The sequence below is a fragment of the Nanorana parkeri genome, unplaced genomic scaffold (genome assembly GCF_000935625.1).
Source record: "Nanorana parkeri isolate BGI_ZX_2015 unplaced genomic scaffold, ASM93562v1 scaffold56, whole genome shotgun sequence".
In the NCBI taxonomy this organism is placed as follows: Eukaryota; Metazoa; Chordata; class Amphibia; order Anura; family Dicroglossidae; genus Nanorana; species Nanorana parkeri.
Window position 1 is genome coordinate 1216873 of NW_017306324.1, and position 10816 is coordinate 1227688.

Sequence of the window (10816 nt, forward strand, 5' to 3'; positions counted from 1 at the left end):
CCACGTCTGTCAGGTAAGAACAGGAAACAGAGGCTACAATTCTCAAGGGCTCATCAAAACTGGCCAATAGAAGATTGCAAAAACAATGCCTGGTCTGATGAGTCTCTATTTCTGCTGCGACATTCAGATGGTCGGGTCAGACTTTTGTGTAAACAACATGCAATTATGGATCCATCCTGCCTTGTATCAACAGTTCAGGCTGGTGGTGGTGTAATGGTGTGGGGAATATTTTCTTAGAACACTATGGGCCCCTTAGTACAAACTGAGTATCGTTTAAATGCCACAGCCTGTTGCTGACGATGTCCATCCCTTTATGACCACAGTGTACCCATCTTCTGATGGCTACTTCCAGCAGAATAACACATTATGTTACAAAGCTAAAAATCATCTCTAACTAGTTTCTTGAACACGGTAATGAGTTCACTGTACATAAATGGCCACTACAGTCACCAGATCTCAATCCAATAGAGCCCCTTTGGAATATGGTGGAATAGGAGATTCACATCATGGATAGAGAAACAAAGATTTAAGGTAGAAAATTAACATTGAGGTGGATCATGAGGCAAGAGAGAATATGATAGAGAGAGAAGAGAGAGAGTCAGAATATATAGAAAACAGTGATGTAAATGATAAGAGAGGACTGGAAAGAGAACAGAGTATGAGAACGTAGGACGGCAATAGAAAGGAAGAAGAGATATATAGAGAAAAATTAGCGAGAATATGAGAAAGGATGAGTGAATACGGTCAGGGATGGAGAACACAGAACGTGAGCGATCAATATATCTCACATATTCTCTTTTATTCTGGCAGCTGTCAGGTTGATATACATATAACATTTTTTTTTTTAATTCAGCATCTCGAAAACAGTTTTCCAAAGCATATCTACCTTGGCCTTCCTGTGCTGCGGGCTGCTGGATGACCTCCTGAAAGGGACGCAGACAATTAATGGACTGTCCAGCCGAATAAAAGACGTCGGCTTTAGGTTTGAAGTGCGGAAGATTCCACCCTGGCAGTGGGCATATATCTCCAAATTGACTTTGTTGGAGCCTCTATTTCTCCGTTCATTAAATTAGTAATGATGTGGCAGGACCTGAGGTGGAAGATGAAGGGGCCGGCAGAGGCTTTGTAGTGTTGTCTCAAGGACAGAGTAAAGGGAATTGGTTATTTGTAGAAAAATGTTAGATCATTTAAGATTGTGCAGCTTGGCCCCGGTAGACTGGCCAGCTGGTAATACTGCAGCTCTGGTATTGGCCAAAATGACTGGCATAGGGGAATAAAGCATCTCATACATGAGACCAAAACTCTATTTTCAAAAAGCACACGGTTTAAATTACTAATATAACATTGCAGGGTATCAATGGTCAAAAAATAAATCTGTATTTCTATACTGAATTTCCATAGGTTCTATCCCACCCATAATGTTCATATCTATCTAAAACAGGGGTTCCCACAATTTTTCGTTTGGAGATCTACTTTTTAAATGACAAGCTCAATGAGATCTACCAACAAAAAAACACCTGCGTTCAGGGGCGGGAGGGGGCGTGACGGTGCATTGAAGTCAATGGCACCGTAGCCACTCCACCCTGCCCTCAGTGTGATCGCCTGCACCCAGAACACAGGCACATTAGTGCCCATGTTCCGGTCCAGGGCGATCTGGAAAAATGCTGCAAGCACTATTTTTGCAGCTCGCACTGGGCTGGAACGCAGGCACTGGACTGGTGCGGGCATTCACACAGCGGGCGGGGGGTGTGGCTGCAGTGCCATTGACTTCAATACATAAAGAGTTATGGACACCGGCACTCCGTCGACTACTGATGCACCCAACCCATTCATCAAGGATTTAGCGGTTAGGAGTGCAATGGGTACACTGACTATTATTGACTTCAATACAACCCCACCCGCCCCTGAACGCTGGAGCCGGCCGGCTTGCATTCCAGTGCGCTCTAGAGGCCGAACACTCTAGAACGCAGACTTTGTGGTGTGAATCGGTCCTCTCTCTTGGCTGTCTCTTCTCTCTCCTTGCTCTCTCCCCTGTTTCTAACTGCTGTCTCTTCTCTAACTTTCTCTGCTGTCTCTCTTCTCTCTCTCTCTCTGCTGTCTCTCTTCTCTCTCTCTCTCTCTGCTGTCTCTCCTCTCACTTTCTCTGCTGTCTCTCTCCTGTCTGTCTTTTCTTACATCCACTGCAGCAGCTTCCCAGGTCTCCTCTCGTGTGCTGGCGCCCTGTCCTCCTGCGGTGCTCATGTGGCCGACGTTGAACACGGGGAGAGGGGTCCCGCCCGTGTCCCGCCCCTTCCCGCCTGCGGCATCTGACAAATTCAGCCGGCAGCCGCATGAGCACCACGGGAGTACAGGACAGAGCCGATCGTGATCGACTGGTAGATCGCGATTGACCTAATGGGCACCTCTGATCTAGAAGTTTATAAACCTATTGAAGATGCCCATAGAATGTACAATACAGTGACACCATGTCACTCAACCCTGGGAATATGCACTTCCAAGTTCCTACAGAAGCCTGCCTTCTGAACTACAACTCAACATCTGAACAATGTAACATTATCATTTCTTACTGGAAGCAATGCATGATGGGATAGGTAGTCTCGAGAAATTGAGATGGCATCACATCAAGCAACAGGAAAAGAGACGCAAAGCACAGAGGGAATCTAAGAAGTTGCTGGAAGTGATGGGCAGACGGAAGGCAGCACTCACTATATAAAAGGGATTTTTTTTCAAGTAAGCTTAGATTGCATTATCAAAAACAACTCTAATATTTATTCCTATGACAACGCTGATGTTATAACAGGGGAGGATATGCTGCGACTTTACAACTCTTTTAACCTAGAAATAGTTTTTGATAGGGCTGTCACATTTCTATCTATATGCTGCTCCATATTTTGATCAATATAGATCATATACATATATTACAGGTCTGCAAATGTTCCTTTAGTCCATCAGGGACTCTGGTTGGCACTACTACCTAATGACTGCTGAGATATGTTTAGTTGGCATCACAGAGAGGCTGTCGTTTTCCATCAATTTGCAATTATGCAAATTGTGACTTAATCTAGGAAGTCAGTACTTAACCCTGCTCACATCAGCCTTCCACAACTTTTTGAAGGTTATTAAGGATGCCTATCCCAGTGACGGACCAACAACTAGCAAGAAGCGACCGAATTAAACACCGACTTCCTACATGATGTCAGTAGTTGCATATTGAAGCACCCCAGCTCTCAAAAAGTTAACTCTAGTCAGATCCCTATGGAGGTTGTATTAAAAGGTCAACGTTCAGTCTAGAAGTCCATGCCCTGAACATGAAACCAGAATTCTGTATATGGACTGTTGGGATGACCACTGGAAATGGAGTAGTGGCTATTTGCAACAAGAAATCTTCCTGTTAGCACACTTTCTACACAATAGCCCCAACGGGTCTATAGCCTGATATGCAAGGCTTGTCCCTAAGGTATTCACCTCCTGGGAGAGGAGGGTGATGGCAGGGAATGGCCACTGTGGAAGGGGGGATTGGCATGGTTGTTGTGTTGATCTGACCTTGGGGGGAAAATGGACACCAGACTTAACTGTCAGCAGCCATGTCCGGGGTCCCTCCCAGCTCACTGATGTCTCCAGTTGCCAGGAGCTCGGTGAGACGCAACCCAGAGCTTCCCACTCAGCTCCTGGCAACTGGTGACGTCAGTGAGCTGAGAGCGGAGGCGCACGGAGCGCCACAGGTTGCTAAGAGCTCTTAGCAACCTGGGACACTGTGGCTGCCCCCCAACGAAATGACACCTGCCTCAGTCATTATAGGGACGGACCTGCTGATATGTAACATTTCTTCCAATCAGGTTCCATGATTCATTTTTATACCTGGACTGCACAAAATCAAAGCTGGAAAATGGTTTCTATGGCCACTAAGACATGTTACCTTTACCACATTTTCCCTACATCAGGGCAAAAATGGCTTTCGCCATTGCATATGGAGGACAGGTGCACTTTTTTTGGCTTCCTCCCTCCCTAAAAAACAAAAAGCTCAATCACCCTCTTAGGACGTAGCTAAGGAAGGCCCTGATAAAAATTTGCTCCCTTTTTTTAGCCTCTCTCTATTCATTAGTAATGCCACGGCCATGCGGAATAATTGGCCGCCACAACCCTAATTATACAAAAAGTAATATGATAAGATCCCCAGGTGCCTTTGAATTAAACATTCCCTCGCTGCAGGAAGTTAGAATCGCGAGTCCTTTGAAAACGCCCGCTTCAGCGGCAAGGAGGCTTTTGAGTACAGAGCGCCGCGGCGTCCTTGTGCTCTTTGTTAGCTTTCACGGCTGTGTTTTGCAATCAGAGAGCCGTCACAAAGACTACAAAGCTTGTCATAACACAAGATGACTCTTTTGTTGTTGCATGTTTCTCCTCGACTTGTCTGGGTGCTGCGGGATAATTACAGATCTTCTTTTCAGCCGATTATTTTTATTTTACTGTGTCAGGCAGTGGAGATTTCATTAATAGGGGAGAGAGAGATAAGAGTAATAAATAAATAAAATAACTTGAAGAATTAATGTGGACCTGTCATTTGTACAACAATGGAAGTCACCATTGGTGAGGAGAACTAGAGGGCAGGGAAGGTGTCCATTACCTTAAAGTAAAACTGAACCCAAAACTTTTTTAGCTTTGAATAAAGTAAGGGAAAGTTATAACCACTGTCACTATCACTTATTTGCAATGCAGAAACAGCATGATAATTGCAAGCTATTATTAAAATCAGGAGCATCATTTGCATTTTTGGAACCATAAAAGGTCAACCAATGCTACCTTGAGTGAGAATGAATGGTGAGGCAGAGAGTTGAGTGGGTTGAGGATCCCTTGGCTGGTAATAATAACCAGCATCATTCAACTGGGAAGACTGAGATCCAATAAAGATAGGGCATCTTGGACCCACTCCTTGGGAGGCATTACCACAGCATAATAATTTATGTCCTACCGAACTCCATACCGGAATCCCAATGCAATAAGATGGGTGCAGGTATGACCAGCAGATGGCCAAGAGTATGAAGTAGTCCCCCGCAAACCAAGGTCCAACATGTTATATGCCTTTATTCAGATGCTGTACATACATGGTAGCACCAGTGGACAGCAATGTTTTGGAACCATTAGAGGTTCCTTCTTCAGGCAAACATAGTGACTATGTCACTATATTCACTATGTTACATAGTCACTATGTTAGCCTGAAGAAGGAACCCCCTAATGGTTCCAAAACGTTGCTGTCCACTTGTGCTACCATGTATGTTTAGCATCTGAAAAAAGACGCATAACACATTGGACCTTGGTGTGCAGGTGACTACTTCAAACTCTTGGCATTACCACAGCACTCACCATGCAATGATGCCAAGAAGGGCGCTGATGTCATCACGTCAGCACTGCTATTAACAATAAGGAAGAGCAAACTCCACCAGGAGAAGGGGCAAGGAGAAAGACAACCCAGCCCGTCAGGTGGTCAGCCTAAAGACCTGCAAAAAAGTAAGTGTAAAAGCAAAAAAACACAGAAGTTTCTAGAGGTAGGGTGACCTGGGGGTAAGTAGCAGCTTGGATTTAAATAGAATTTCCAAAGCTCTTTATTGTGTAACTTTATCTATATCCCAGGACACCTGACGAAATGTTTAGGCAACTGAATGGAAGAATTGTTCTCCGTCTTTTGGAAAAACACAACACAACGTTCCGAAAACAATAAATTGCCAGGGGGTTCCAAGTCAAAGTTTAATTACGTCTATTCGTTTTTAACTGTGCATTATTTAAGATGATGAACAAATAATGGAAATAATTAGCAAGCCGTTCCTCCACCCGTTCTTGTTTGCAGAAGACTGCTGGTCCCCAAAAGGCTGGCCATTTAGCGGCTCAATGGATTTTATGCAAGCACTTACCCCGTTCAACGTTATTCTCACTTTGTCCCGAATCAGTCGTTTAATGAAATGGAACATCGGTCTGAAATGTAAATTGCTCCATTATGAAACATTTTAAGTGATAAATCGTTAACAGAAACTTAATTTTGTTTACAGACAGCCAAAGGGATTTGAGAAAATCCCTAGTCCAAAAATGCCTAAAGAGCACCTGTCATTTAGCAGTAGACTCTTGCCTTGTTGATACAGCTAAGCAAAGTGCAGCAAAGCATAGCAGAAAAAAGGACTCAACTGAGGTCAAATACTATTTCTGATTGGTGTAAGCACATGGCTACGCCCCAGGCTTCAGGCCTAGCCAAATCAGACAGTCCATAGCAACCTCCCCCCTGGCAGGGCCCGGGGAAGAAAGAGAGAGCTCACCTGGTCCACCCCAAGTATTTATCTCCTCTCCCAGCATGCACCACTGACTATTAACCTCCTAGTGATTGGCTAGGGAGACATACATACTCATAGCAATCTTTCATTGGTTGCTCTGCCCTGGGGCCAGGGTACACCCAGCAGTAGGCAGGCGCAAACGATGACAGATTGATATGGGGAAATCAGATGAGCATAGACTACAAAGCAGCGCTAGACTGCATACAATCTGATATTACTAAATTTACTAAGCACTCCTGCTTACAGGGTGCTACAAAAATATTTCAACATTTCTGAGGCTGCCAGTCCAACAAGACTGTTTTTCTCAATAAAGGCATTATAACTGCACATTTGGTCATTTGTAGACACTTGCGATGTGGACTGCTCCACACATAAGGATCTGTTTGAATCAAAATGCAAATGGAGTATCTTGCATAAGCACCTGGGGCCTCGCGATATGCCAGATGGCGACATGGGCCAGTTGGGCTGAACACAATCAAGCAGAGGTTCCTGCAGCTCTCTAATCAGACATATTAGGTGGCCGCACGCTGGCGAGGGAGTGAGGTGCAAACGGCCACCTATTTGGCCACCTAACCTAATCCTGTCCAACTGACCAACAACACCAGGCCCATGATGCTCTTAATCTGGCCCTGGCTGAATGACTCTTGAAGATTTGAAAATCAAAAAGAGAAGCTGATTGGTTGCTGTGCAAAGCGGCTCCAGATTCTCTCTGCTCCCGTTTTGATAAATTCCCCTCATAGTGCTTCAGCAAATTAAATAGCATTCAGTTCACATCTACTTAAAAAAATGGAAATGTATTATTGCAAGTGAATTGGGAGATTGCAATCTCAGATCAGGTGGATTGGTAGTATTTTCATTATTAGCTTATCTATATGTATTTTTTTTCCCGATAATGCGCCATTTTCTTTTCTTTTTTTCCCTGCTATATTTTTTTACCCTGTGCATCTTTCAAGCGCTGAAATGCTTTTCTTGTTATTTAGTATGAGTCAGTTCTTCAGAATGTTAAATTACCATTTCATCCGATCCGCTGGACGGTCATTATTTCTGTTCATTTTTTTCTCCTCTTTCAGCAAACTTCGTGATCGTGAGGATTCTCTGTCTGCAGATAAAACGCCGGCCATTAAAGCTTCATTTGCTAAATGGCACAATAAAGAAAGATGATGTTTATTTGTGCAGACAAGAGCCGTGCACCGGGACTTTCAATAGAGATAAAATGTGTCTGGTACACTGCATTGTTTTCTTCTATTACTGGCTGTACACAGCCAAACGCATTGTCTAGGAAAAGGGAAATGTATTGTCCTATTTAAGAGGACCTGTACTGTGCAAGCTGTGCCCAAAAAAGCCAGGCAGAGGACATATGCCTAGCCACCAGTATTATCTGTGGTCTCCATGCAGGGCGTCTTTTCCTCATTACCATGCCTTGTTCGGCACTGTGTCTCTGTATGGAGATGGCTATGTTGGTAGAGGCAGGGCTTTGCTTCCTCTTATCAAAGCTGTCCCCCCTGCCACATTCACAGAAGGGATAAAGCAGAAGTAGGAAGACCCTTGTACTGCAGGTTTTCAGGTACAGCTCCATAAGGTAGGGAGACTGGGTGGATCTTAAAAAAAAGAAAACAATTATACATTTTTTAGAGTGTGTATATCTGTGTGAGATTGTCTGTGGTTGTGTGTGTGTCTGTCAGTGTTTTTGAGGGTTCGTTCACACTAGTGTATAGTCCCATGCAATGAATGCACCGTACAATGCAATCGCACCTACTGCACACTCTAGTGGAAGGTGCGTTGCCATTAATTTGAATGACACCCCAAACGCATCTCCCAGCCACAGTCCGATCGCCTGCACTCGAACGTCTGGTGCGGCAATGCCATGCATTCCATTGCAGTGCGACTTGGATCGTGACTTAATGACCAAGGACAAATGTGGGTCCTGAGGTTACACAGGTTGAGAACCACTGCCATAGATATTAGCATGCTACCCGTGTGCACCTCAAGAAAGCAGAACCCAGTGACACAAATTACATTAGCTGTGTAGAATTTTGATATAGGGACCCCAAATGAATTCTGACACTTGATTTCGGGTTCCTGACACACAGACTGCACCCAGGGTCGGATTTCCCACAAGGCCAACCAAAGTCCGGCCTCGGGGCAGCAGGGAGTAGAGGGGCAGCAGGGGTGTGGAATTCCTATCTCCCGATGCCCGGGCGGGTAGTTGTTTTCTACATTTAGCCCAGCTTTGGGCAAGCAGAGCTAAATGTACAGCGGAGAAGCCACCGCTTGTTTTGTACAAGTGATCTCGGTGACATCGTATGCAGCCATGGGGGGAGGGTTTGGAGGGTAGGGGGCGCATTGAGGAACCTGGCCTTGGGGCACCACAGAAAGAAAATCCGGCCCAATGCTTCAATGTGACAAATTCATGAACCTGTTTCAAACAGATACAGGAATTTGTCACAGGCACTGACATTTCTCAACACAATTCTAAAGACAGACTACAACACTCTTTATAAATTCCAGGGAAAGTATTTTAAGTGGTGAACACTTTGAGCAGGAAGGACAGGTAAAAGGGTCCCTGGGGGCCCCAAAAAACCCTGTGAAGTACAGTCATTGTGCAGCAAGTAGAGCTGGCATATGTAACAAACAAATATGGCTGCTCCCATATAGGGTTGCCAACTACTCTTCAAGCGAAACCCGAACACACTCTAGCGATGCACGGACATATTTTTGGGACAATGAGTTGCGGCTTATTTATATGTAAATAGGGCCACCCATTCATATGTAAATATCACAGTTGAGACTATTTTCAGTGGGGGGCCAGTAGCCCCTATCCTAATTCTGGTTGCCCCTGTCTGCCTGACATCTTGTGTCCGGGTTTCTGCTGCCATGAAACCCGAACACAGCATTCAAAACCCGAACTGTCCGGGTGAATCCTGGACAGGTGGCAACCCTACTCCCATACTCTCCCTGCATGCAAAGTTGTTCTTATTTTTCAGAATCCACCTTTATTTATATTTATCTCTTTACTGATATGCAGGCCCAACTCTCCAGCAAAAGGGCCAATGGCAGCAGTTGGGACAAACTATAACTCTGCCAGCGGTAACAGAGAATTTGTAGCAACATTTTTAACAAAAATAGGATTTAAATAATGGAAATAATGGCTGACAGCTGTAATCCTCTTTTACCTAAAACCTGTCACTTTCACTTTTGCTGGACAGCTTGGCCTGCATGGAAATGTGGAGAAAATTATAAAGCATGTGAAAATAATTTCAGTAATACCTCAGTTTACGAACGCTTCTATTCGCGAACTCCACATCGGGTGACGAACACGACCGCAGCCATCTTCTCCGCTCTGACACGTGGTCATGGCTTCCTCTAGTCGAGATCGCAGTTGCAGACAGACCTTGCTGTAAAGCTTTTTTGTGTGATTTTTAGCACATACAGTACTTTAAGGTACCACTGTATTTACTAAATGCTATCATTACATGTATTAACCAGATACACTCAAATATAATATTACATGTGCATTCATAAATCAGCTTGCCTTCTATAATTCATATAATAAATAAATCATAAATACGAAGTTTCCCAAAATGGCCTTACTAACTAATATAACCATATAGAGTAAAATGAACAAAATATATTGTGGTAAAAATAAATCTTGTGGTGAAAAAAATATTTTGAAAGTCATCGTCCTTCCATCCACCAATACATTTTGTTCTGTGGAAATCTCATACAGTATATAAATCTAAATACAGTGTGTGTATATGTTTGAAGGCTAACTAGTTAGCCTGTATTTGTGGGTGGAGTCTGCTCCCACTACACGCTTTAATAACCTGCAGGCAGGCTCACCTGGGCAGGGCGAGCTTCAGCATGACCCTCCCACCCGTTCCCTTTGTGCCGCCCCAATGGGGCATAGAAGTTTATTTAGATAGAAGTTTTATATAGATTGTTTTCTCTATACCATTTTCTATGGACGTTTTATATGTTAGTTCCTATGCTGTCATCTAGTGGCCTTTTGTGATAATGCACCTGTTTTGTCCTGTATTCCTTTCCTCACATGATGACACATTTCCTCTGTATGTATATTGCTTTGAAGTGGTCATACACTTTGCAGAGCAGCAATTATGTTTTTAATCACCGTGGTACAATTCAGTTACCTCAGAACGTTTTTTTAACATATTACCCTCATGCAGTTATCAGAATCCAATATTTTTGGTGACATTTTTCCTTCAAGCTTGCCCGATCCAGCTGAATGTGATTTTTTATTTACAAAGTCTTTATTTTTAAGCTGAATGTGATTTTTGTGTTTGGGTTTAGATATACTTGGAGTGTATAAGTAGATCCGATACAAAGAAAACCACCAACCTCAATTTTTTGTTTCATTATATTTTTATTGCAAGTTTTTTGTTTTTTTACTTCACTCATACATTTGATGTCTACTCATAAAAATAAGACCCTATAGAAATACTTATATTGGCATAAACCATTAAGTGTGAATACTGCACTGGCGT